At 36.8% G+C, this 26,685-nt stretch overlaps 2 long non-coding RNA genes across 7 annotated transcripts; both read right to left on the bottom strand.

Annotated features, from left to right (window-relative positions):
- Positions 1-313: 313 nt before the first annotated feature.
- On the bottom strand, positions 314-14,971 carry LOC141501723 (uncharacterized). Of its 5 annotated transcripts, none has more exons than XR_012472294.1 (11): positions 13,533-14,971; positions 12,484-12,561; positions 11,488-11,580; positions 10,716-10,813; positions 8,973-9,071; positions 6,519-6,640; positions 5,090-5,825; positions 4,437-4,523; positions 1,836-3,867; positions 1,178-1,245; positions 314-596 (listed from the first exon to the last, which is right to left on the bottom strand). It is a non-coding gene; the product is annotated as an uncharacterized LOC141501723 (long non-coding RNA). The 5 variants fall into 5 exon arrangements; XR_012472295.1 differs by having other exon boundaries at positions 314-1,245; positions 1,836-1,907; positions 3,780-3,867; XR_012472293.1 differs by having other exon boundaries at positions 314-1,245.
- Positions 14,972-18,036: 3,065 nt separating this feature from the next.
- LOC141502376 (uncharacterized) lies at positions 18,037-24,192 on the bottom strand. 2 transcript variants are annotated; one of them, XR_012472504.1, is made up of 5 exons: positions 24,098-24,192; positions 20,213-20,368; positions 18,966-19,045; positions 18,345-18,390; positions 18,037-18,235 (listed from the first exon to the last, which is right to left on the bottom strand). It is a non-coding gene; the product is annotated as an uncharacterized LOC141502376 (long non-coding RNA). The 2 variants fall into 2 exon arrangements; XR_012472505.1 differs by having other exon boundaries at positions 20,213-20,312.
- Between the last annotated feature and the right edge of the window lie 2,493 nt (positions 24,193-26,685).

Here is a 26,685-nt window from a genome sequence, read left to right as displayed (position 1 = left end):
TTTCGGTAAACATGCCAAATGATATGCTTTTCGAAATATTGAGCTTCTTCTTTCAGGGTGACCCCTCAGGGTTGACATGTTTGCATATCCCAGTCTCTCCTACTACCAGATACACTTGAATGATGACTATGAATAGTTTTTTGGTACCCTCAGAGCAAAAAGACACATGACTTTGACAGTTACACAAAAAAATTTGCATTCTGATCTCTTCTGGGAGCTGAGAATGTCAAAAGGCAATATTCCATAGCATGTAAACAAGACTTAAGAAAACAGGTTCCATTTAAATCAAGAACTTTAATTCAAAAGTGTCAGGGAAAGAGGTTCACAAGGAGATGAATAAAGATCTGCTGCAAAAAAACAATTGCCAATACATGCAATACAACATTTTTTAATGACTGCCAGTGCGTAATAGGCCAATTCGTTAAATGCAATCTACTTCCAGGCTTAGGGCACTTCTGTTGTTTGAAAATCAAAATAAAAACATTGTCTTGAAGGACTTCAGAAGGGTACTGAAGACAGTGACCATAGCTTTCATCCACCATCCAGGATACCATTTGGTGAAAACCTTGCTCAAAATGGCCTTTGTTGCAGGGACACTGTAAATTTGTTACAGACAAAAGGCATCTTTCAGTTGACACAGACACCATTTGGTTTCATTAAATATGTGAAATGACATGCTTTTGGAAATATTTAGCACTTGCTTTCAGGCTGATCCCTCAGGGTCTACAACTTTGGCTAACAGAGTCTCTCCTACCAAATACACTTCAATGATGACCATGAAGACTTTTCTTAGTACCCTCACAGGGCAGAAACACACTGCTTTGAGAGTTACACAAATGATGTGCGTTCTCCCCTCTGCTTGGAATTGAGGTCAAAAGATAATTGTCCATAGCATATCCACAAGTCTCCACAAGACAAGGTCCATTCAAACTAAGAATGTTAATTCAAAAGTGTCATGGAATGAGGTTCGCAAGGAGACTAATAGACTTCAGCTGGAAGAAAGATCCAATACACGCAATGAAACATTTTTTTCGTGATTGCCAGGGAAGAGATCATTCTTTACAAACAGTCTGCTTCCAGGCCTTGGTCAACTAGGTTGTTCCACTGAGCATCAAAATCTAACAGGGTTACATAAAGGACATCAGAAGAATACTAAATATTAAGACACTACCCATACCCGAGATTCAGCATTCAGGCTACCAGTTGTGGATGCATGTTCTGGGAAGGACCTTTGGCACAGATGCCCTGTGAATTGTCAAAGAGAAAAGCCATTGATGAGGTGACATCGACACCATTAGGGATCATTAAACATGGCAAATGATCTACTTTGACAGTATTGAGCCTGTTCTTTTGGGCTGATCCGCTCTGTCTACAGCTTTGCCTATCTCAGCCTCTCCTTCTACCAGATACACTTGGAGGATCATGAAGACGTTTCTTAGGACCCACAGATGGCAGAAACACATTGTTTTGTTAGTTACACAAACAATGTGCCTTCTACCAACTGAAGGGACCTGAGCAGGTCAGAAGGCAATCCTCCACAGGATATCGATAAGTGTTAACAATTTAGGGTCCATTCAATCTGAGAACAAACATTGAAAAGTGTCATGGAATGATATTTACAAGGTGACAAATAGAGATCAGCTGCAAAACATAGAAGCAATAAATGCAATACAATACTTCTTCAAGCCTGCCAGGTTGTAATAGGCCCATTCGTTAAATACAATCTGCTTGCAGACCGGGGTCATTTGTGTTCATCTCTTGAAAATCAAAATTAAAAATTTTTCATGAAGGACCTCAGAAGGGTACTCACCATTTTTTTATTTTGGGGTACTCACCATTTAGGCATTGACCATATCCTCGATTCACCATTCAGGATACCAGTTGGGGACAGCTTTGCTCAGAATGGCCTTTGACACAGGAAATTTGTGACAGACAAAAGGCATCTTTTCGTTGATTTATACATCATTTGGTTTTGCTAAACATGCGAAATGACATGCCTTTTGAAATATTGAGCCTGTGCTTTCAGGCTGACACCTCAGTGTCTACAACTTTGCCTATCCCAGTCTCTCCTATTACTAACAGATAAACTTGAATGATGACCGTGATGTGTTTTCTTAGGACACTCAGAGGGAAGAAACACATTGCTCTGAGAGTTACACAAACCACGTGCATTCTAATCTCTTCTGGGACCTTAGAACATCAAAAGGTAATTCTCCATAGCATATCCACAAGTCTCCACCATACAGGGTCCATTCAAACTAAGAATATTCATTCAAAAATGTTAGGGAATGAGGTTCACAAGGATAATAGACCTCAGCAGCAAGAAAGAGCCAATAAAAGCAATGCAACATTTTTTCCTGACTACCAGGGCAGAATAGAACCATTCTTTACAAACAGTCTGATTCCAGGCCTTGGTCGACTATGTTGTTCCATTGAACATCGTAATTAAAAGATTTTCATAAATGACCTCAGAAGAGTACTCACCATTTTCACACTAACCATATATCCTAGATTCAGCATTTAGTCTACCAGCTGGGGACATATTTCCTCAGAAGGCCCTTTGAAGAACGCCCAGTGAATTGGTCAAATAGAAAAGGCATCGATGAGATGACATCAACACCATTAGGTTTTGTTAAACATTCTAAATGATCTGCTTCTGCAAAATTGAGACTGTTCTTTCAGACCAACCCCTCAAGGTCTAAAATTTGCCTGTCTCAGTCTCTCTTACTACCAGATTCATCTGAAGGATGAACATGATGACATTTCATAACACCCACAGAAGGCAGAAACACATGATTTTGAGAGTTACAGAAACTACGTGCATTCTTCTAACTGCTGGGAACTGAGCAGGTCAGAAGCCAGTCCTCCATAGGAAATGACAAAGTCCAACAAGACTGGGTCCATTCAAACTAAAAATATTAATTCAGAAGTTTCAGGGAAGGTGCCTAATAGATGACCTGCAAAACAAGACTCAATGCCAGAAAGAGAACATTTTTTTTAGACTGCCAAGGTGGGAGACTATTCTTTAAAAACATTCTGCTTCCAGGCCTTGGTCGATTTAGTTAACCTAACGAACATCAAAATTGAAATATTTTCAAAATGATCCTCAGAAGTGTTTGCACCATTTTGATACTGATCATATCCCAGATTCAGCATTCAGGCTGTAATTTCGGGAAGACTTTCGTCAAAAGGACATTTACCACAGGTGCACTGTGAATTTTTCTTAGACAAAAGTCATCTATGAGGTGACATAGACAATATTTGGTTTCATTCAACATGGAAACTGAAATGCTTTACCAATATTGAGCCTGTATTTCCAGGGTCACCTCTCGGGGACTACAATTTTGCCCATCCCAGTCTCTCCTACTCCCAGATACACTTGAAGGATGACCATGACGAATTTTCTTAGTACCCTGAGAGGGCAGAAACACATTGCTTTCAGAGTTCACAAAAGATGTGCATTCTGACCTCTGCTGGGAGCTGAGAAAGTCAAATGGCAATACTCCATAGCATATCAACAAGTCTCAACAAGACCAGGTTCATTCAAACTAAAAATATTAATTCAAAAGTGTCAAGGAATGAGGTTCACAAGGAGAATAATAAAGCTCAGCTTCAAAAGGAGAGCCAATACATGTAAGACAAAATTTCTTCATGACTGCCAGGGTGGAATAGGCCCATCCGTTAAATACAATTTGCTTCCAGGCTGTGGCCATTCATGTCATTCTCTTGAAAATAAAAACAATCAGTTCTTTCATGAAAGACCTCAGAAGGATACTCACCATTTGGACACTGACCATATGCTTGATCCAGGATCCAGGATGCCAGTTAGGTACAAACTTGCTCAAAACGGCCTTTGCTGCAAGGACACTGTAAATTTGTCACAGAAAAAGGGCACCTTTGAGTTGATGGAGACACCATTTGGCTTAATTAAACATGATAAATGATACGCTTTTGGAAATACTGAGCCTGTTCTTTCAAGTTGACCCCTCAGGGTCCACAAGTTTGCCTATCCCAGTCTCTCCTGCTACAAGATATATTTGAATGATGACCATGATGAGTTTTCTTAGGACCCTCAGAGGGTAGAAACACATTGCTTTTAGAGTTACACAACAATGTGCATTATAACCTCTGCTGGAAGTTGGATAGGTCAAAAGGCAATCCTCCCTATCATTTCAATATGTCCTAACAGGACAGGGTCCATGCAAACTAAGAATATTAATTCAAAAGTGTCAGGGTATGAGGTTCACAAGGAGACTACTAGAGATCAGCTGCAAAATATAGAGCCAATACATGCAATACAACATTTCTTCATGAACGCTATGCCTTAATAGGCCCATTCATTAAATACAATCTGCTTCCAGGCCAGGGCCATTTCTATTGTTCTCTTGAAAATCCAATTAAAAGGCTTTCATATAGCACCTCAGAAGGGAACTCACCATTTTGACATGACCATATCCTATATCCAGCATTCAGGGTACCAGTTAGGGACGACCTTGCTTAGAACGGCATTTGTCACATTGACACTGTGAATTGGTCAAAGACAAAGTCATCTATGAGTTGACGCAGACATCATTTCATTTCATTAAATACGTTAATTATATGCTTTTGGAAATATTTAGCCTTTTCTTTCCCGGCCGACCCCTCCGGGTCTACAACTTTGCCTATCCCAGTCTCTCCTACTACCAGATACACTTGAATGATGACCATGACGAGATTTTTAGTACACTCAGAGGGCAGAAACACATTACTTTGGGAGTTACACAAACAATGTGCATTCTCCCTTCTGCTGGGAAATGAGCAGGTCAAATGGCAGTCCTCCAGAGCATATCAACAAGTTTTAACAAGTCAGGGTCTATTCAATCTGAGAATATATCTTGGAAACGGTCAGGGAATGAGGTTTGCAAGAAGACTAATTGAGGTCAGCTCCAATAAAAGAGCCAATACAAGCAATAGAATATTTTTTCTTGAATTCCAGGGTGGAATAGGACCATTCTTTAAAAAGTCTGCTTCCAGGCCTTGCTTGATTCTATTGTTCTATTGAACATCAAAATTAAAAGGTTTTCATAAAGGACCTCAGAAGGTTACTCACCATTTTTATACTGATCATATCCTAGATTCAGAATTCAGGCTACCAGCTGGGGATGAATTTTCTGAAAAGGACCTTTGGAGGAGGCCCACTGTGAATTGGTCAAGGATAAATAGCATCGATGATCTGGCATCGACACCATTAGGGTTCATTAAACATGCTAAATGATCTACTTTGGCTAAATTGAGCCTCTTCTTTCAGGCTGACCCCTCATCATCTACAAGTTTTCCTATCATAGCCTCTCTCCTTCTATCAGAAACACTTGAAGGAGGAACACAAAGAGGTTTCTTAGGACCCTCAGAAGGAAGAAACACATTTTTTGAGTTACCCAAACAATGTTCATTGTACCCTCTGCTGGGAGCTGAGCAGGTCAAAAGGCAGTCCCTCCATAGCATATCAATAAGTCTCAACAAGAAAGAGTCCATTCAAACTGAGAATATTAATTCAAAAGTGTCAGGGAATGAGTTTCACCAGAAGACTAATAGTGTTTGGCCACAAAAAAGAGCCAGTACATGCAACACAACATTTCTTCATGACTGCCAGGGAAAAATAGCTCCATTCCTCATAAACAATCTGTTCTATTGTACATCAAAATGAACAAGGTTTTCATAAAGGCCTCAGAAGTCTACTCACCATTTTGACACTGACCATATTCTATTTACTGACCATATTCTATTTTCAGCATTCAGCCTACCAATCTGTGATGGCTATTCTCAGAAGGACCTTTGCTGCAGACCCACTGTGAATTGATCAAAGACAAAAGGCATAGATGAGCTGACATCAGTACCATTATGTTTCATTAAACATGCTAAATTATCTTCTTTGGCAATATTGAGCCTCTTCTTTCAAGCTGACCCCTCACGGTCTATCACTTTGCCTAACACAGCCTCTCTTTCTACCAGATACACTTGAATGAAGAACATGAAGAGGTTTCTTAGGGCCCTCAGAAGACAGAAACACATTGTTTTGAGAGTTACACAAACAATGTGCCTTCTGCCCTCTGCTGGAAACTGAGCATGTCAAATGGCCGTCCTCTAATTGCATATCAATAAGTCTCAACAAGACAGGGTCCGTTCACTCTGAGAACATTCTATGAAAAGTGTCAGGAAATAAGTTTTATAATGAGACTGATACAGCTCAGCTGCAAAAAAAGACCCAGTATATGCAATACAACATTTCTTTGTGAATGCCAGGGTAGAATAGGCCTGTTCTTTAAAAAAAATAGTCTGCTTTCAGCCTTGGTTGATTTTATACATCTCTGACATCTTAAAGTTAAAAGTTTTTCATAAAAACAATTGAATTAGATAGTTTTCTATTTTGTACCCATTTCCCCTAGGAATTGCATTAGCATATCTCTGTGCTGCAGGGGCCAATCAATAAAATAACATAAATCATTTAGAAAAAATATCCTACAAAGCTTTTATGGACTCACCTTTTTGCCACCGATAACATCCAAAAATTTCAATATAGGCTTCCAGTTTGTGGTATCTTTTCTTTGGTAGACCAAGGACCCTAAAGAGGGTTCACTGTGAAATCGTTGAAGACTTATGTCGCCTAAGAATTGACAGTGCTCTCATTTGCTTTTTTAAAACATGCAAAATGATCTACTTTGGCAATATTCATTTTGTTCTGTTTTCACTACAACCAAGCAGGCTCTATCACTTTACCATCTCCCTTGTTCCCATATACAACTGAGGAAAGAACATATCATAAATTCAAAGGAAGCTCTACAATTTGACTAACATTGTTTAAAGATTTAAACAATGTGTTTCAACTTCATACTATAGAATTCAAAGCAATGAAGGAATTCATCCACTAGATAGGCAATATACTTCTCAAATGGTCTTTCATTACCAACTCAGAATGTGACTTGGAAAAGTGACTAGATTCAAGTCATGAATTTCCAAAATATTGGGTACCAGATGCAGAAATCTTTTCTCACCATGCCCTCTGACAAACATAAAGTTAAAAGGTGAAAGACTTAAAACACCTCTGAGCTGAGGCGGACAATACTTGGTCCACTAATATGAGTTCAGTCTTACCAAAAATGCATCAGTGTCCCAGATTATGGAATCATATTTTCAAAGAGTAAATTAGTGCAGTTGCAGAAAAAATTAGCATATACATGCAAAATAATATTTCTCCAAGATTGATTTTATTCTCCTATGTGCTTTAAAGTTAAAACATTTTTCACAAAAGAAGCTTGAATGAGATAATTTTTAATTTTGTCTGCACTTAAAAATAGTATGGCAAAAAAGCTAGGCAAAGACCCTTATCTCAAAACCTATGCCAAAATAAATTCAAAATAGCATCAGGATGATAACACAGACCAATTAAGAGAACAAGATCTGTCAGATCTATGGAGATGGGGAAAGTTTTTGATCAAACAATAGCGAACATCATAAAAATGAATGATTTTGAAAAAATTAAATTAAAAATTTTTGCACAAATAAAACTATTGCATTTAAGATTAGAAAGAAAGCCGGTAGTTGGGAAACTATTTTCAGAGCAAGTGTTTTTAATAAAGTCCTCATTTCTAAAAAAATATAGAGGACTGAATCAAATTTATAAGAATGCCAGTCACTCCCCAATTTTTAAATGGCCAAAAGCATATGAAAAGGAGTATTTAGAATAAATTAAAGATATTTTTAGCAATGAAAAAAAATCCTCCAAATCACTCCTGGTTAAGAGTAATGCAAATTAAAAGAACCAGCTCACACCTATCACATTGGTGAAGAAGATATAAAAAGGAAAATGATCAAAAGGCAATAAAACTGATCATATACCTTTTGATCCAGAAATCCCAACCTTTTATTACCAAGAAATCATAAAAAAGGGGGAAAAAAATCACATGTTCACAAGCATATTTATTTTTTTTAGATTTTTGCAAGGCTAATGGGGCTAAGTGGCTTGCCCAAGGCCACATAGCTATGTAATTATTAAGTGTCTGAGACCGGATTTGAACCCAGGTACTCCTGACTCCCAAGGCGGGTGGCTTTATCCACTACGCCACCTAGCCGCCCCACACAAGCATATTTATAGCAGTTCTTTTTGGAGTAGCAAAGAATTGGAAATTGAGGGAATGTCCAAACAAGTTATGGTATATCACTGGTATGGAGTACTATTGTTATGTTAAGAAATCTTGAGTCAGATTTTATACAAACATTGAAAGACTTGCAGGAACTGATGCCGAGTTAAGTAAGTAGAACCAAGACAACATTATATCCATTAATAACAATATTGTTAGATGATCAATTAAGACAGATAAAGCTCCTCTCAGCAGATCAAAGACAACTCTGAGAAACCTGCAATCAAAAATGCCATCCTATCCAAAAAGAAAAAACAACTATGGAGCCTAATATGGAGCAAAGTATGCTATGTTTACTTTTTAATAGCTTCTTTTGTTTTCCATTCTGTCTTATGTAAATTTCTTTCCCCTTAATTCTAATTCCCTTTTCAAAATAAGAATAATATGTAAGTATGTTAAATATGATTGTACATATACAGCTTTTACCAGACTGCTGCCATTGGGAGAGGGAGGAGAAGTAAGATATAGAAAAATGTGGCAGTCAAAGATTTGTAAATTCATGAATTTTGGAAAAATAAGATAAAATGTTTTTGAAAACAAAAACAAAACTAAGAACCAGTCTTCTTCCAGCCACAGTTAATTTTATTCTTCCAAAGACCACTAAATTTCAAAAATTTTTTTCCTATAAGAAGCATACTTTTCAAATTTCTACACCTGCTTCTCCACAGAACTCCCAGAGACAAGATAAAGTTTTACAATAAATGGGTATGTTGCCGGGTGCCATCTATAAAGAAATATTAATCACATAGAAATAATATGTCTAAAAATCTTTTATCAATGAATCAGAAGGTAACTCACCCTAGAGTGTGACAAGATCCAAGCTTCAAGAATTACCAGAATATAGAGTACCAGGTGGGAACATATGTTTTCAGGATGACCTCTGTTGCTACAGGCCCACTGTGAATTGGTATGACACTTAAGTAAACCATGAGCTGACATGAAAAACGTTTCATTTCCTAAAACATTCATATTGATCTATATTGGAAATATTCATTGTGAATATTTTCAAAACAACCCACTACAACCATACCAAAACTGTACCCATCCGTCTACACTATTCCCACATACTTTTGAGGGAAGATGACTTCTAAGGCACCATTACAGTCAGAGACACAAAGTTCAGAGATTTACACAAACCTCACGTCTTCAAACTGTACAGCCATGAGAAGTTAAAAAGAAGCCCTCCACAGGAAATCAAAGTGTCTTCAAGACTGAAGAAATGCCCTCTCATAGAATCTTAGGGTCAATGATTATCTGAGAATATCCATTCAAAAGTATCATGGAATTACATTTTATAGAGAGAGTAAATAAATTAAGCCCCAGGAAAAAAGAACAAATACATTTCCTGACGCCTCTGAACACGGAGGTAAAATTAGGAAACCCATGGCAGAGCAGGCTTACGTCACAAAAGTAGTCTTTCTCTAACCATGGTAAAGTTTCTTCTTCCAAAGGACTTGAAAATTCAAAGTATTTTCATGAATGAAGTTTGAATAAAATAGTTTTCAATTTGGCACCAAATTCTCCATGGATTTCCAGAGAAAAGATGAAAAATAACCTTTTACAATATGCATGTCCCTCTGCCGTGGATGCTCAAATATAAAGGAATAATAATCACCTAGATAGACAATATTTTCCACAACTGGCCTTTCACAACCTCAGAAGAATACTCTCCAGATTCAAACTGATGAGATTCAAATTTTAGGAATTCTCAGATTATTGGGTACTGGATGTAATAAATCTTTGCTCAAGATGATCTCTGACTCGACAGGCACGCTATGAAAAGATGATAGACTTAAAATGCCTCTGAGTAGAGAAGGATAATACTGAAGTAGTATCTCTTAAAATACATGACATGATCTGCCTTGGAAATAAGCTCCCTAACCTTGCCTGTCACACTGTTTACATTATCCCAAAACATAGGTGATGCAAGTAGAAGAGGTCAGTTCAGAGGGTCCACCTAAGTCTGAGATACATTGTACCAAGAGCCACGGCACTATGTGTCTTAAGACAACTAGTGGCATCTGAGGAGACCAAAAGATAGCCTTCCACCACATAGCAACAAGATTTTAATATTGAAAGATGGTCACACACAATCTCAGAGTTCATTACAAACTAAGATAATTTAATCAAAAGGATCATGGAATCAGATTTTACAAGAGACTAAATCAGTTGAGAAACTGAAAAAAGAACAAATACATGCAATACAACATTTCTTCATGTCTGTCTCTCAATAATGAAGCAATCTGGAAACCCATGACAGAACATGTCTATTCCTGAGAAACAGTATGCTTCCAGGCAGGGTTGATTTGAACATTTGTTCTAAGATTTTTTTTTTCAAAAAAGAAGCATAAATTAGAAAGAAGAGTTTCAAGTATGTACACATTTCTCCTTGGAACTCCCTGAGAGACAAGATGAACAATAAAATTTTACAATAAGTATTTATGATCTTCTGCTTTGGGGACCTATCTGTAAAGGTACAGCAATCTCTAGACAATATGCTGCACAAATGGTCTCTTATGATCAAATCAGAAGGATACTCACCCTCTTGTCTGTGACAATGTCCAAAAATCAGAAATTCTCACAATATCTGCTGGCAGATGGAGGAACCGTTTCTCAGGATGACTTCCTCTACTGGCACACTGGGAAAAGATGAAAGATTCATAACACCTTTAAGCTGAGAGAGATGATACTTTGCCTCTTAAAACATATGATCTTCCTTAGATATAATACTCACCTGATTGCCCTTTCAATGGGACCCACTAATAAGTGCAACAATGTCCATCACTCCTCTCCATCCCAATAAACCAATGAAGGAAAAAGATGAAGTGTGTTCCAAGGGCCCACTAATATTTGAGACACATTGTACCAAAAGTAACAATACAATGCATCTTCAAACATAAAGTGGGACCTGAGAAGCTCAAATGGCAGCACTCCATAGGAGGTAACAAGTCTTAAAGGCTTGAAGAGTATCAGGATACAGTTCTTCATTAAAAGTGTCATAGATTCAGATTTTCAATAAATTTCAATAAAATTAAATTAGAGCAGTAATGACAAAGAGCAAATGAATCCAATACAAATCACAATGATTTGGAAACAGACTTCTGCTAGCCCTGATCAATTTTATTATGTTTATTTTGTTAAAAGAAGCTTGAATTGGAGAGTTACCCATTTTGTTCCTACTTCTCCCTTGGAATTCCCAAACAGAGGAGATGAACAATAAAATTTCACAAAAGTCACATCTGTTCCGCTGCTATACAAATCTTACAAAAAATGCTCCCGAATCTTTCATGAATGAATCAAAAGAGTACTCAACCTCTTGACTGTGACAAGAAAATCCAAACTTCAAGAATTCCAAGAATATAATGGCACCAGTTTGGGACATCACTGTTCTGACTTCAAAAGTCCACTGTTAATGGATAAAAGATATAAGTCATGTATGAGCTGACATAGACCATATTTGGTATCCTAAAACACACAACATGATATATGCTCTGGGAATTCTATTTAGCCCATCAGGATCCTCAATTGTGGCCAGGACAATCCTATATGGACCTGTATATACTGGAGGGAAGAAGACTACGTGGATTCTAAAAACATACTACAGTCTGAGACAGACTGTTCAAACATAGACACAATCTGTCCTCAAACAGTACAGTGTGACCTGAGAAGCTCAAATGAGGCCATTCACAGGAAATCTTCGGTCAATTAATACCAAAGAAAGGCCGTCAGTAATGATAACATTCTGAGAACATCCATTTGAAAGTATCATGGAGGGGAGGCTAGGTGGTACATTGGATAGAGCACTGGTCTTGGAGTCAGGAGTACCTGAGTTCAAATCTGGCCTCAGACACTTAATAATAATTACCTAGCTGTGTGACCTTGGGCAAGCTACTTAACCCCATTTGCCTTGCAAAAATCGAAAAAAAAGAAAGTATCATGGAATCAGAATTGTGAGAGACAAAATGAGCTCAGTCCCAGAAAAAAAGAGGACACACATGCAATGCAATTGAGGAAATTGGGAGATCTAGGGCAGGAAATGTCTACACTTTGAAAACAGGCTTGTAAACCTGGTCAATATAAATCATCCAAGGAACATAAGAGTTGAAAATCTTTTTGCCCTTAAAACAAGCATTAAATCTAGAGTTTTCCTATTTATTTCAAAGTATCCCTGGAAATGCCCAAAATAGATGGAACAATACATTTTTACAAGCATGTATGTCACTCTGCTATGGAAGCCCAATTATATAAAGAAATAAAAATCTCTTACAAACATGCTCAGAAATGTTTCAAGAATGAATAAGGTACAAACCCTTGTGAGAAGAAAACACAAGCTTCAAGAATTCCAAGAGTACAAGGCACCAGTTCAGGACATCATTGTACAAACCAACTGCAAATTGATTAAAGATGTAAGTCATGTACAAGCTGACACAGGGAAAAATTGATTTCATACGTCAGGCAGAATAATATACATAAGGAATTCAGTTTGACCCACCAACATCTACAACTATCGTCAGCAATATCTCTCTTCTTCCCATATACACCAGAGGTAAGATGATGATGTGGATACTAAGAACCAATGATACAGTCTTAGAAACACTGTTTAAATATTGACGCAAACAATGTGTCTTCAAACTGTACAGTGGCACGTCAGAGAACATCCACAAGAAATTGACCACTACAGGGACCGAAGAAAGCCCATCCTATTGACACTCTTGAGTTGATAACACTCTGATAACAACCATTCCAAAATATGAAGAAACCGATTTTTAGACAGATTTAATGAGTTCAGCACACAAGAAAAAAGAACACATAGAGGGAATTCAAGAGTCACAGTATAAGGGATCTTCAAACATAGAAGTAGGAAATATGAGAAGTTCAAAAGGTAGTCCTCTACAGGGAATCACAAGTCTTTAAAACTAAAGAGTTTCAGGTTAAATTACAATAAGAGAATGTTCATTTAAAAGTGTCATACATCCAGATTTTCAACCAAATTAAATGAGTTCAAAGGATTAAAGACCACATTCCTTCATGTGTCTCAACCATGAGGAAATTGGGAGACCCAGGACAAAATATGCCGCCATAATAGAAACGCCCATCGGTTGTCCTGCACAATTTTATTCTTCCAAACAACATGGGAATATAAAGGGTTTTTTTTTCTTAAAAGAAGTTTTGAATTAGAGACTTTTCCATTTTGTTCCCACTTCTTGGAATTCCCAGAGGAGATGAAAAATGTAATTTCAGAAGAGGGATATATACATGTATGTCCCTATGCAAAAGGAGACCATTTATAAAGGAATTCACATCTTACAAAAATCTCATCCAATCTATCTTACAAGAATGAATGAGAAGAGTACTTACCCTTTTGAGTGAGATGAGAACTCCAAGCTTCAACATTTCCAAGACAATAGGGCACCAGATCCACTGTAAAATGATCAAAGACATAAATCACGTACAGGCTTGACGCAGATATTTTGTTTCATAAAACAAGCAAAGTGATATACATTGGGAATTCACTTTGACTTACCAGCATCCACAACTATGTTTGGCCGTTTCTCTCTTGTTCTCAAATACACCAGAGGAAAGATGATGATGCTCACACTAAGGACCCAGTACAGTTTGAGATACATAGTTTGAAAATTTACACTAACCATGTATCAGCAAGCTGCAAAGGGTACCTCAGCATCTGAAATACGACCATCCAGAACAAACTGACAACTATGAAGACCGAAAAAGGCCCTTAAATAGAATCTCTGGGTTGATAACATTCTGATAACATGCATTTCAAAATATCATGGAAATCACATTTTTAGAAAGATTTAATGAGTACAGTACACAAGGAAAAATATATCTAAATGCAATTCATTTCCACAAGTTCCTGAACACTGAGGTAAATGGGAAAGACAACGTAGCACATGTCTACTCTATGAAAACAGACTCTTTCTTGCCACAGTCAAGTCTTTTCTAAGATCTTGAAATGTCAAATGTTTATTATCTTTTTTATTTTGTAACAGACCTGAAGTAGATCCTTTCAGATCTATTTACATCTCCCTTGGAAGTTTCTCAGGGACAAGATGAACAATAAAATTTTCTTAAATGCATTTTCAATCCCTCTACAGAGGGGTATGTCAACAAAAGAAAAGTAATCTCGTAGAGACATTAGGTCACACAAATTCACTTCCATGACCGACTCAGAAGAAACCTCACCTTATTGAAACCGAAAGGATCCAAGCTTCAGGAATTTCAAAAGATTGGGAATCTGATGAGAAGAAAGTTTTGTTCAGGATGGTCTCTGACTCTCTTCAAACACATTGGAAAAACATTAAAAAAATAAAACCTCTCAGAGCTGAGAGAGACAATACTTGGTCTCTTAAAAGTACAGAAAAGGATCTTCCTGGTATAGCGTTACATGATAGTCCTTAACATAAGACCCAGGAGCCATGCACAATCATTCTCGTCTCCATCTCATTCAACTGAAAATACCATTAATGAAAGATGAAGCTAGTTCCAAGGGCCCACTTAAATTTGAGATACACTGTACCAAGACTCATAATACAGTGGATCTTAAAACATAAAAAGGTAGAAGGTAGCCCTCCACAGGGAATCACAAGTCGTTAGAAGTAAAGCATTTCAGGATAAATTACAGTAAGAGAATGTTCATTTAAAAGTGTCATACATCCAGATTTTCAATCAAATTAAATGAGTTCAAAGGATTAAAGGCCACATCCTTCATGTGTCTCAACCATGAGGAAATTGGGAAACCCAGGACAAAATATGCCACCATAATATACATGCACATCTATTGGCCTGCTCAATTTTATTCCTTCAAACAACATGGAATTTTAAAGTACTTTTTCTTAAAAGAAGTTTGAATTAGAGACTTTTCCATTTTGTTCCCACTTCTTGGAATTCCCAGAGGAGATGAAAAAAAAGGAATTCATCTTACAAAAATCTCATCCAATCTATCTTACGAAAATGAATGAGAAGAGTACTCATCCTTTTGAGTTAGATGAGAATTCCAAGCTTCAACATTTCTAAGATGATAGGGCACCATATCCACTGTAAATTGATCAGACATAAATCATGTACAAGTTGACTCATACATTTGGTTTCATAAAACAGGCAAAATGATATACATTAGGAATTCAGTTTGACTTACCAGTATCCACAATTATGTTCAGCAGTTTCTCTCGTTCCCACATACACCAGAGGAAAGCTGATGATGCTCATACTAAGGACCCAGTACAGTTTGAGACACACTGTTTGAAAATTTATACTAACAATGCATCAGCAAGCTGCAAAGGGGTACCTGAGTAGCTCAAAAGCAACCATCCAGAAGAAATCAACAGCTATCAAGACCGAAGTAACACCCTCAAATAGAATCTGTGTTGATAACATTCTGACAAAATCCATTCTGAAATAACATGGAATCAGACTTTTAGACAGATTTATTGAATTCAGCACACAAGAAAAAAGAGCATACACATGCAATTCATTTCTGCATGTCCCTGAACACTGAAGCAATTGGGAAACCCAAGGCAGAACATAGCTACTCCATGAAAAAAGACACTCTCTTGCCCAAGTCAATTCTCTTCTAGGATCTTGAAATGTCAAATGGGGCCCATCAAATCTCTTACAAAATATGGCCCCCAACATATCATGAATACATCAGAAGAACACTAACCCACTTGACTGAGATGAGCACTCCAAGCTTCAAAAATTCCAGAGGGTATAGGGGAACAGATCCACTATACAATGATAGAAGACATAAGTTATGTAGGATTTGACAGACACAATATTTCTTTTTCTAAAACAGGTGAAATGATGAGCTTTGAGAATTCAGTTTGAACCAGCAGAATACATGACTATGCTCAGCAGTTTCTCTCTTCTTCCCATATACACTGGAGGGAAGATGAGGATGCTCATACGAAGGACCCAGTACAGTCTGAGACACACTGTCTGAATATTTATACAAACAATGTATCGGCAAACTGCACAGGGGTACCTAAGCAGCTCAAATGCGATCAGCCAGGAGAAATGGACAACTATCATTGACAGAAGAAAAGACCCTCAAACTGTATCTCTGGGTGGATAACATTCTGATAGCATCTATTTCAAAACATCACAGAATAAGATTTTTAGAAAGATTTAAGGAGTACAGCACAAAAAGAAAATACATCTAAATGAAATTCATTTCCACATTTCCCTGAACACTGAGGTAATTGGGAAACCCAAGGTAGAACATACCCACTGCATGAAAACACTCTTTTCTTGTCAGTTAATTCTCTTGTAAGATCTTGAAATATCGAATGGCGCCCATCAAATCTCTCACAAAATGTCCCCCGATGTTTCATAAGTAAATTAGAAGTATAATCACTCGCTTGACTGAGAGGAGCACTCTGAGATTCAAAAATTACCAATAGTATATAGTAACAGATCTACTTTAAACTGATTAAAGACATAAGTCATGTCCGATTTGACAGACACAATATTAGATGCAATATTAATGTTCATTTAACAGGCAAAATGATGTTGATTGAGAATTCGGTTTGAACCACCAGAATCCATGATTATGCTTAGCAGTTTCTCTCTTGTTCCCGTATATACACTGGAGGGAAAATTATGATGCTCATACTAAGGACCCAGTTCAGTCTGAGACATACTGCTTGAAGATTTACAGAAACAATAAATTGGCGAACTGTACAGGGGTACCTGAGTAGCTCAAATGCAACTATCCAGAAGCAATTGACTATTATTGAGACTGAAGAAAGACCCTCACATAGAATCTGTGTTGAAAATACTCTGACAACATCCATTCCAAAATATCATGGAATCAGACTTTTAGACAGATTTGATGAGTTCAGCACACAAGACAAAAGAGCTTATACATGTATCTCATTTCCTCATATCACAGAATGCTGATGTAATTGGGAAACCCAAGGTAGAACATATTTACTCCATGAAAAAAGACTCTTTCTTGTCAGCCAATTCTCTTCTAAGATCTTGAAATGTCAAATGCGGCCCATTAAATCTCTTACAAAATATGACCCTTGATATTTCATGAATGTATCAAAAGAACACTCACCCACTCGACTGAGATGAGAAATTCAAGCTTCAAAAATTCCCGATAATATAGGGTAACAGATCCAGTATAAATTGATCAAAGACATAAGTCATATACGATTTGAGAGGCACAATATTAGATGCAATATTTATTTTCATAAAACAGGCAAAATGATGTGCATTGAGACTTCAGTTTGACACAACAGCATCCACAACCATAGTCAGCAGTATCTCCTCTTGCTCCCACATGCACTGGAGAGAAGATGATGATGCTCATACTAAGGACACAATACAGTCTGAGACACACTGCTTGTAGGTTTATACAAACAATGTTTCTTCACACTGCACAGTGGTACCTGAGAAGCTCAAATGTGGACATCCAGAAGAAATCAACAACTATCAAGAATAAAGAAAGGCCCTCAAATAGAATCTCTAGGTTGATAACATTCTGACAACATTCATTCCAAAATATCACTCAATCAGATTTTTAGACAGATTTATGAGTTCAGCATAAAAGAAAAAAGAGCATATAAATGGAACTCATTTCCTCATGTCCCTTAATACGGAGATAATTGGGAAACCCAAGGTAGAACATATCTACTCCATGAAAACAGACCTTTTGCTTGCCACACAGTCAAGTCTCTTCTGAGAACCTGAAACATCAAATGTTTATTATTTTTCTTTATTTTGTAACAGGTGTGATATATATATATCCCCTTTCCTATGTTACTTACTTCTTCATGGAATAGTCTCAGAGACAAAATGAACAATAAAATTTTACTAAATGCATTATCAATCCCTCTATTGAGGGATATGTCTACAAAAGAACAGGAATCAAGAAGACCGACATTAGGACACACAAATTCTCTTCCATGACCAACACAGAAGGAAACACATCCTATGAAATTTGCTTGAGATCCAAGCTTCAGGAATTTCCAGAACATTGGGAATCTGATGAGAGGAAAGTTATGTTCAGGATGACCTGACTCTCTTGAAGCACACTGGAAAAAGATGAAAAAAATAAAACATCTCTGACCTGAGAGAGACAATACTTTGTCTCTTAAAGCACAGAAAATGATTTTCCTCAGATAGTCACATGATTCTCCTTACCCTAAGATCCAGTAGGACTGCACAGTCATTCCTGTCACTGTCTCCTCTTTCAACCAAAAATACCAGTAAAAGAAGATGAAGTTAGTTCCAAGGGCCCATTTGATGCCTGAGACACACTGCACAAAAAGTCACAGCACAATGGGTCTTCATCAAGTGGGACCTGAAAAGCTCACAAGGCAACCCTCCAGAGGAAATCATAAGTCTTTTAAGACTGAAGAGTATCAGGGTGCATCACAATATGAGAATTTTCATTCAGAAGTTACTTTCATTCAGAAGTTATTTTCAATGAAATTAAATGAGTGCAGCAGTGGACAAAAGAGCACATACATGCCATGCAACATTCCTTCATGTGTCTCAATAGTGAGGAAATTGGGAAGCCCAGAGCATCACAGAAACAGTTATTTGCTAGCTCTGCTCAATTTTATTCTTCCAAACAACATGGGAGTTTAACGTTTTATGTTAAAAGAAGCTTGAATGAGAGTTTTACATTTTGGAATTCCAGAGATGATTTACAATAGGCATGTATGTCCCTCTCCTATGGGAGTCCAGCTATAAAGGAACATATTCCTTAGACAATATGCCCCCAAATCTTTCATGAATGAATGAAACAAGTGTTCTCACCTTCTTGACTGTGATGAGAACTCCAACCTTCAAACATTCCAAGAATGTTGTTCAGAATTTTTTCTGCCTTGACAGGCCCACTGTAAATTAATGAAAGATATAATTCATGTGTGAGCTGACACAGACAATATTTAGTTTCCTAAAGCATGCAAAATGATCTGCATTGGGAATTGTTTGATCCACCAGCATCCACAATTGTGGTCAGCACAATCTCCCGTGTTCCCATATACAGCAGAGGGAAGACGATGATGTTGATTCTCAGGACATACTACAGTCTGAGACTTACAGTAAAACAATTTACACAAGCTTATCTTCAGCCTATACAGTCGTAGCTTAAGAGTTCAAATGTGGTAATCCAGAGGAAATCATCTATTTAACACTGAAGAAAGACCCTTACATAGAATCTCAAGATTTATAACATTCTGAGAACATCCATTGGAAAATGTCATGGAATCAGATTTTTAAAGAGACTAAATGACTTCAGTGCCAGAAAAAAGGCAAATACATACAATTCATTGCTTCATATCCATGAACAAAGAGGCAATTGGGAAACCCATGGCAGAATATGTCTACTTTATGAAAACTATCTTTCTTCCCACATTCAACTTTATTCTTCCAAAGACCTTTTAAGTTTAAATGTTTTTTTCTCTTAATTGACTTAATCTGGCTCAAAGTAGATCCTTTTCTATTTTATATCCTCTTCTCTATCGAATTGCCAGAGACGTGAACAATAACTTTTACAAAATATGTATGTCCCTCTACTGTAGATGCATTTCTATAAAAGACAGAAATTACCTAGATAGATAATATGTTGTAGAAATTGTCTTTCGTGACTCAATTAGAAGGAACAAGACTTTCCAGGCAAAAAAACAATTGAGTTCTGCATTTGAAACAAGCAAATATATGCTTGTTTCATCATGTGGCTCAAAAGTGAAGAAATTGGGAAAACCAGAGAAGGATATGCCTACATCTTGAAAATTGCCTTTTTCTAGGATCTATTCAATGTAATTCTTTCAAAGAACAAGAAAGTTTCATGTTTTTTTCTTAAAACAAGCTTGAAATAGAGATTTCACTTTTTTTGTTCCAAAGTCTCACTGAAATTTCCAAAACGAGGAGATGAACAATACATTTTTACAACAGGCACATATGTCCCTCTGCTACAGGGACTCATCTATAAAGGAATACAAACTTTTTCCACAATATGCTCCAAAATCTTTCATGAATCAATCAGAAAGGTACTCACTCACCTTTGTGACTGTGACGAGAACACCGAGCTTCAAGAATCATAATAGAGGACAGCAGTTCAGGATATCATTGTTCAGGATGATCTTTTCGTCTACAGACCCACTATAAATTGATGAAAGATGTATGTCACATAGAAGCTGTCAAAAACATTTGGTTCCCTAAAACATACAAAATGATATGCATTGAAAATATACATCTTTTCCTCCTTTCAGTTCAATCCCCCAGTATCCACATTCACAGCCAGCCAGCACAATCTTTCTGGGTCTCATATACTATGGAGGGAAGAATTTGTGGATATGAAGGACCCACTACAGTCTGAGACAGACTGTTCAAACTTATACACAATCTGTCCTCAGACTGTACAGTTGGACCTAAGAAGCTCAAATGTGGTCCTCCATAGGAAATCAACAACTCTTTAAGATTGAATACCCTGATATAGAATCTACAGCTTGACAACATTCGAAAGTATCATGGAATCAAATTTTTAAAGAGATTAAATGAGTTCGACCCCAGAAAAAAGAGCAGATATATGCAATACATTTCCTCAAGGTTCTGACAATGAAGTAACTAGGAAACTCAAAGCACAACATGCTTCCTTTATGCCTTTCTTTTAATAGTCAATTTTATTTTACCGAAGAACTTGAAAGGTTGGTCAAATGATTTTTTTGTACCAGAGGAATTTCCAGAAAATTGGGTTTTAGATGAGCAATTCCTTGCTCAGTATGGCCTCTAACTCTATATGCACATAGCAAAAAAATGAAGTCTTATAACAATACCACTGACATGAAAGGGAAAATGCTACATCTCTTTAAGCATATAAAATGATATTCCTTGGATTTATTCATTCTCCTGTCAATAGGACCCACTGGGCCGTACACAATCCTCTCAAAATACAGTTGATGGAAGAAGATGAAATTGATTCCATGGTGTCTAAGACACATTACATTGTACCAAGAGTCACAGTACAGTGGGTCTTTAAACATTGAGTGGGATCTGAGAAGCTCCAGAGACAACTGTCCACAGGGAATCAACAAGTCTTTAAGACTGGAGAAAGAGCCTCATGTGGACTATCAACCTTTCAATAAAATTAAGTGACTTCAGCATTGGATAAAAAAAAAATACAAACAACATTTTTTCTGTGTCTGAACAATGAGGTCATTGGGAAAACCAGGGCAGAACTTGACAACTTCTTGATAATGGCCTTCTTCTAGCCCTATTTAATTTTATTCTTCCAAAGAATGTGAGAGTCAAAAAAGACTTTTTCTTGAAAAAAAAAAGCTTGAATGATATTCTTCCAATTTTGTCACCTGCATAAGGGATCTAAGGAGCAATAAAGTCATAGAATTTCACGAGAAAAATATTTAATGTTCTGAAATAAGTCAACCTGGACATAAAGAATAATCAAATAATCACCATGATAATTTGATGCAAAATCATCCTCTCATGTTCCATCGTTAAGGATACCCATCCAATTGCCACTAACTGACCTGATCCTGTGTTCAGTACTTTCAGAGCTACTGGTTTCTAGATGGTAGAATATTTTCTAAGGATCCATTCATCTCTGAGAGACCATAGTCAATAAGAAAAAAATGATAGCATCTCAGAGCTGGAAGGGGCACCGATATCCACCAAAATATCTGCCCCCAAATACTTAAAGAGGATCACTTGTCCAAGTTTCACATGCCTTTATGTGCCAGTAATATGTGTTCTAAGGGCTTCATTCAACTCTAAGATATATTAATCAAATACTAACAGAATCAACATATAAAAGAGTTGAAAGGGGACCTCGGAAGCTAAACTGCAGAATGAAAACAATACATTGTCATGTAGTCCTTTTGTGAAGATGCCCTTTTAGGAACAAAACTTTTCTGATAGTCTTTGAGTAATCATATTCATCTGGGGAAAAGACCCTGCACCTCCTGAGTTACCCAATCTAGTTTTCAACAATGTTATTCGGTTCGAAGTTTTTTTCATAAGACAAGTTTGAATTGGATTCTCATAATTTTGTATTTAATGTCTCTATAAATTACTCAAAATGAAAGAAAAACCACAGAATTTCACAATGATAATGTATATCATTCTGCTACAGGTTCCATCTCAAAGAGGAACAGTAATACCTCAATGATGAGTCCCACAAGAGTTCTCTCATGTTACATTAATAATGATAATAACAATAACAGAAATAATAATATTGTTGCTTATCTGTTCCAGATCCTCAGCATTTCCAAGTATACTGGCTACCAAATGTAGCTTATTTCCTAAGGGTTCATGTAGCTCTGGGAGAATGTTTAATGAGTCAAAGAATGACAGCATCTCAGAGTTCAGAGACATTAGTAGAAAAGTAACTCAAAAAAGAGTAATATTGCCCTCCTTGTGACAGAAGTCACCAAAATATCATAATCAAAAATGCATCTCATGCAGAACTGCATGTCATGCCTACCCAAGGCTCATTTATTCCCTCTTATATGTGATGAAGGACAATGATGATGTGGATTCTAAAGAGTTTGTTCAATATGAGGACATATTGTTCAGTCACGGAATTCAAGTATTTCAGAGCTTCTAGGGACCCTTTTGAGAGCTGGAATTCTCTTAATTTTGCTCTTTGTATTTCGTTATATTGCCTTAGAAAAACCAAAGAATTTTTCCAATACTAATGTCTAAGCTTCTGCTCTTGGGTGAAACTCCATGAATAGTAAGCTCCCCAGTAATATTTCCCCACTTGAGTTTTCCATGTTCCACCAAGAAATTCCACACTATTGTTTCTATCATGATCCTAAGTTACAATTCTAGTTCTATGTGTTACCAGATGGTGGAACATTTTCTTAAGGGACCATTCAGCTCTAGGAAGCCATTTACAGTGAGTGACAGAAGGAGAGCATGACAAAGCAGGGACTTTCATTATTGGCTGTCAGAGCCATGTAAAATTAATCTTAATCTATATATGGTCGGGGCCTCTGACCTCCAAAACCAGAAACACAACCCATACTCATGCCATTCTAATTTGTCCCTATGTGTCACTAATGGAAGAAGATGTTATGTACATTGGACCCATTCAAATCTGGGATAGTTGTTCAAAGTGTCCCGGAAATAAAGTTTTTCAGGTAGCTAAAAAGAGAATAGAATACACGAAATAAAAATTATTACAGCCAATATGTTCTCTTGGATATTTTGTATGAATATGTCCACATAGGGCAAAACATCTTTCAAAACTACTTTATCTCCCTGAGATTCCTATCCTTTTCTGAATGCTATTTTCACAGTTCATTTACAGTGTGCTCCTTTAAATTGCCTAAAAAGCAAGGAAAACAATAAAATTTCAAAATGGGAAAGTATATCCTTATGCTAGAAGGTCTAATCCATACAAAAACAATCACTTTACAATATGACCCACAAATGTTCTGTCATGTTTCAATTTGAAGGATGACTGAGAAATTTCCACTGCTCCGATCCAGAAATTCTAAATACATTGCCTATCAACTGGTTAAATATTTTCTAAGAATCCATTCATCTCAAGAACATCTGTAAAAACTGAGAAAATAACACTATAGATCTGTGAGGGACATCAACCGGCCTTCAAATAAATACAGAGATATTTTTGTTTTTAATAAACACTCAATCTTGTTCTACTGATCCCCCTACTATGTAGCCAACCCATGACCACCATAATCTCACTTGTTTCTTCACAGACATGATAAGGAAGTTTGACACAGGTTCTAAGAGCCCAGTCAACTCTGGGACACACTGCTCAGTCATCAAATTATAGAAACTTAGACTTCAGTAGCAAAAAAAAAGACTGAATACATGAAACACACTTTTCCTTTAGACTACAGCCAGTTATATTGAGTGAACATGTAAATTTTAAAGACAATTTAAAGAGAAATACCTACCATTCTGAAGCAGTGAATTCTAGTTTTTGAGACCTCTATGACATGTGATATTTTTCATTAAAGAAGAATAAATGGAATTTCCTTCATGTTGTAACCCAAGTTTCTTTAAATTGCTAAAGAGGAAGAAAACATTAATTTCACAATGGTTACTTTTAAGCACCTGCTATAATCCCAATGCTTACATAAAGAATAATTTCAATAACATGCCCCATGAAAGTTCTTCTATGTTTCACTTCAAAGTGTACCAATCTACTGCTTCTGACTTTATCAAAAGCTTCAGTAATTTTGGATTGCAGAATACTGAATGACTCATTAAGCTCTGGAAAGCTCAGATCAATGAGTCATAGAATGACAACCCAGGGTTAGGTGGGGTATGCCCAGTCATCAAATACAAACAACAGAAAATTCCATGAAAATTGCTGTCTTCTATTTAAGGTAGGAGTGGATCAATCCCAAACGTAAAAAATAAAATCATCTGATGATGACCAGTCTCTCCTTTTTCTAGGCAAACCTGGTAGAAGATGATGCATATTCTAAGGACCCATTCATTTATAAAACCAGAGCATCTTAGAGCTGTGTGGGACCTCAGCAGCTAAATGACGTAACACATGAAGTAAAACTTTTCTACAATATGCATTATAGCTCTTGAGTGAACAAGTCCCTTTCTTTAGAAGACAAACATCAAAATCTAAAGACAGCAAGTTCTACTCTTCCCCAGCTTCATTAATGACATGAGTTATTCATGAGAAGTATGAATCAGATTTTTCTCAATTTTGTATCTTCTCATTTAAAGTAATGTAACAGAAAAGAAAAAAACACTGAATTTCAAAATCACTCAACATGTGTGTGTGTATATACATATATACACACACACATATGTAAACACACACACACTCTCACATCTCAACCTATAGGAGCCAGCCAACTCACATATGAATAGTAATAGCCTCTAGCATACATTGCAGAAATATTTGCCCGAAATCCACTAAGATGGATGCTCTTACCCTATTGGTTCTGACCTGCTCCCAAGCTACAGGAGAATTCCAACGTATTGACTATTGGATGATATAATAATTTCTAAGAACATAATCAACACTGAGATACCTTGAAGCACATCACAATAGGACCCAGAACTGTTCCAACAGGTTTCCTTAAAAAGGATTATAACCCAATGGTTCAAATCCTGACTACAGACTTCTACTATTTCAGGTGGATTGAATATAAAGATGACTTATTTTCCAAGGATTATTTAAGAAGTTCTTAAATAAGTCAAAGAATAATAGCATCTGAAATCTGAGAGGGATATCATCTGGCTCTTGTCTACATGTAAAATCAACTGCATCAGAAATAATCATCTGGATCTACTTAAAATAGAAATCACCAGGTCCCATGACAGAAGAGCTGGAAGGAACCTCAGCTGCTAAAAAGAAGAAATCTATGAAATAAAACTGTTCCTTAGGGCCATACTTAATCCATTTAAGTGAGCATGTCCATTTAGGGGCAAACATTGCTTCCTGAGGCAGACAGTTCTCCTTTTCTACAGTTCTGTGATGCTCAAGAGAGAAATGGAAATGGCAATTATTCAATTTTGAACACTTCCACTTAAAATTGCCTCAAGAGGGAAAAAAATCATACAATTTCTACATTGCTTTCTACTATAAAACTCACCCTTTCCTATAAACAAATATTATCAGTATTATAATAAACCCCAGAAGGGATCTCTTATAGTCCGCTGAGGTTATAAATCCAGGTACAAAACTGCCCCCATATAATCCTGAATTTCAGTAATTACAAGTGTATTGGCTACCACAGTTCCAGGTGGTTTAGCTATAACCCAGTGTCTTGTTTTTCTAAAGGCCCATTTAGCTTTGGAAGATCAATTTCACTTGCAACTAAAAGCTGTGAGGGACCTCAAGGGTCACTGAATAAGCACAAAAATATCTCCCAGAGAAGTGCTCTTCTTTTTCTACTTATTTTTTCCTTTTTTAGTCCATTTCTTCCCCCCCAGCTCATTATTGAGAGTTCTGCTCTCTACTTAGGGAAATATGCATGAGGCATTTCTTAACTACTCTTCCAAAAACTGAATGACAATGACTTGGGCACTATTGATTTATGAGTCCAAGTTACCTCCTTAGGCTTGTCCCATGGAATTCTGATTTCCATCAGATATTTGGAAAATGTTATACTCTCTTAGAGAAAATATAATAGAAATGATGGAGACCTGACATTAGATCTTGAACCATTTAAAGAAATTCAGCCCAAGTACTTCCTGTTGCAGTCATTCCCTGACCACATACCGTACCCTTCTCCAAGGAATTCTTTACACATTTTTACATACTTTCCTAGAAAATGTTGTCTTGCCAGTTAAAACATAGTGAGATTTTGAATCCATATTAAAAATATAAAATGCACATTTAAAGTGAAAATCATGATTTGGTAGTTACAACACACATCTGCTTCCAAAATATTCTCTCAATAGCATAGATTCCATCTAAAGAGCAGCTACTTTCTCATATAGTGTTTAAAATATACTCATCTCCTTAAAGAGATAACCTAAGAGTGGTCATATTTGGAAAGCTTTTAGTAAA

Source organism: Macrotis lagotis, chromosome X, assembly GCF_037893015.1.
Source record: "Macrotis lagotis isolate mMagLag1 chromosome X, bilby.v1.9.chrom.fasta, whole genome shotgun sequence".
NCBI lineage: Eukaryota > Metazoa > Chordata > Mammalia > Peramelemorphia > Peramelidae > Macrotis > Macrotis lagotis.
This window is presented reverse-complemented; position numbering and strand designations above follow the sequence as displayed.